Source organism: Octopus bimaculoides, chromosome 27 (assembly GCF_001194135.2).
Source record: "Octopus bimaculoides isolate UCB-OBI-ISO-001 chromosome 27, ASM119413v2, whole genome shotgun sequence".
Taxonomy (NCBI): Eukaryota; Metazoa; Mollusca; class Cephalopoda; order Octopoda; family Octopodidae; genus Octopus; species Octopus bimaculoides.
In genome coordinates, this window is record NC_069007.1 from 821,185 (window position 1) to 823,839 (window position 2,655).

A 2,655-nucleotide genomic window follows, 5' to 3' on the forward strand; every position below is an offset into this window, starting at 1 on the left:
TATATATATACATACACATACACGTACACAAGCGAGCGTGCGTTTCTTGAGCTATCAGGTTTCCTTCACGCTAAGTCTGCAGCCATTGAACGAGACGCTAGTAATGTAGAAGACCATCACATAAGAATACGTCACTGGTATTGTTTCTTCTTACTTTTCTTTTTTCTTACCCTTTCTTTCTGTTTGTTTCTATTCTTTGTCTTTTTGCTTCGTATGACTTAGTGCAGCGTTTACATTATCCTCACCACCGTCATCCGCCCCACGATCTCTGTCAGCAGAATCGTTTGAACCTCGGACAAAATGCTTAAGCGTCATTTCGTCCGTCTTTACGTTTTCAGTTCCTGTCCCACCGAGGACGACTTCACCTGTCATCCCGTTGGGGGTTCGATAAAATAAGTACTAATTAGACACCGGGGTTAATATAATCAACTTCCCCTCTCTCTCAAATGGGTGACCTTATGGAAAAATTTGAAACATTATTATTATTATATTTTATAGCGATTAACGTAACTATTCTGTCTAGCTGTCTACGTCTCTCCACACACACACACACACATGAACAGTACATTTAGATGTGTGGTGGGAGAATATTTTACTATTTCATTTGTTTACAGTTGTTTCATAATCATTCTAGGTAATCGCATCACGCGAATTCTCGACTCGATGAAATAAGTACCAGCTCTGTTGATGAAATCGATTAGCCCCCTCCTACCAAAGTTTAGGTTGGGTGCCTATAGTAGAAACGATTATTATTATTATTAGTATCCCAATCATTACCGTTATTTATTAATGCTAGAGTTAATAAGCTGTTTAATAATGTTTTGTAATTATTATTTGTTATATAATTGATTTGTATTATTTAATATTTGTTTTTTAATTCTTGTATATTATATGTAAATATATTTATTGTTTATAAGATAAAATATCAAGATTAATTTAACGTATAGTATTTTAAAATATTAGGTAATATTTTTTCTACTCTAGGCACAAGGCCCGACATATTTGTGGAGGGAGCCAGTCGATTAGATCGATCCCAGTACGCAACTGGTACTTAATTTATCGACCCCGAAAGAATGAAAGACAAAGTCGACCTCGGTGGAATTTGAACTCAGAACGTAAAGACAGGCGAAATAACGCTAAGCATTTCACCTGATGTGCTAAGGTTTCTGTCAGCTCGCTGCCTTAATATTAGGTAATATTCTTTTTACACTTGGCACAAATTTTGGGGGAGTGGGCCAGTCAATTAGATCGAGCCTAGTACGTAATTTATCAACGGAACTGGCTTCTAAGAAATACATGCGTACTAAGAGGTATTTTCTAAAGAAAAGATGACCATTCCAGTATTCAATTAAAAAGGTAAAAATAAAAAATAAATAATGAATAAGGAATATGATGAGAGAAGACAATATGGTAAATAAATAAAACAAGAAAATAAATAAGTAAAAATAATGGCAAATGTTGAGATTAAGCGAGAAGAAAATAAGGCTCAGAATCCTGAAGGAGATCAGGTCTTTTTTTTTGGGGGGGGGGAATTTTTGAAGAACATTGATATGATATCAGCAAACACACATTGTGTGAATAATGAAAAGCACTTTAGCACGCATGTACAGACAGTCATATAAGAATATCGAGAAGCAGGTTCATTAACATTATACTTATATAGTACTTAACAAGGAGGTTAATTTCCTTTCCGGCTACTCATCTGGAATTGGTCTAGGAAACATGTTCGCTGACGCATCTTTGAAGCAATTAATAAATTAGATGCAGCTACAAGATTAGACAAATAATTTTTTTTTTCCTTACGTCTCTAAATGGCTTCAAAGCATCACACTTTTCTATGACATTTCGATTTAATTGCTTGTTATGCAAGTGTCTCTCTAATTCACATCTCTTCAAAACCCAGTAATTCTGAATAGGAACAAGGTTAAATAGCGAGAGTCCTAAACAGGTATCACAACGTATTTTTACAATGGCCTGTATTATCTTAATTTGGTTCGTGCGGAATACATTTACACACACACACGGACATTTATTAATATGTATTTATATATATATAAGTACATACACATGTATGCATGTGAACATGTGTCCCCTTCACCACGCTCGTCGATACAACAACAGCAGACTGGTTTGCGTTCGCAAGTGAGATCAATATTGATAATACTTGGATAACGTAGTCAAAGTAAATGTGGCAAAATCTAGGCTTTTAATAAATTAGTAAAACACAGGTAAAGCATGTAATATGTTGAAAATACCATGGGGAGACAGAGTAAGTATTCAAATTTATATATATATATATATATATATTTATAATATATACTTCTATATATATACATATATATATACATATATATTTATGTATACATACTTATATATATATATATATAAATATATATTTATGTATACATACTTATATATATATATACAAATATATATTTATGTATACATACTTATATATATATATACAAATATATATTTATGTATACATACTTATATATATATATATACATATATATATTTATAATATATAATTCTATATATATACATATTTCTATATACATGTATATATATATATATATATATATTTCTATATATATACATATTTCTATATACATGTATATATATATATATATATTTCTATATACATGTATATAT

The 2,655-nt window shown here is 31.2% G+C and overlaps 1 long non-coding RNA gene across 1 annotated transcript in view; it reads right to left on the reverse strand.

Annotated features, from left to right (window-relative positions):
- LOC128250965 (uncharacterized) overlaps positions 1 to 2,655 on the reverse strand; it is a 701,915-nt gene that overhangs the window by 512,477 nt on the left and 186,783 nt on the right. The window lies entirely within an intron of this gene.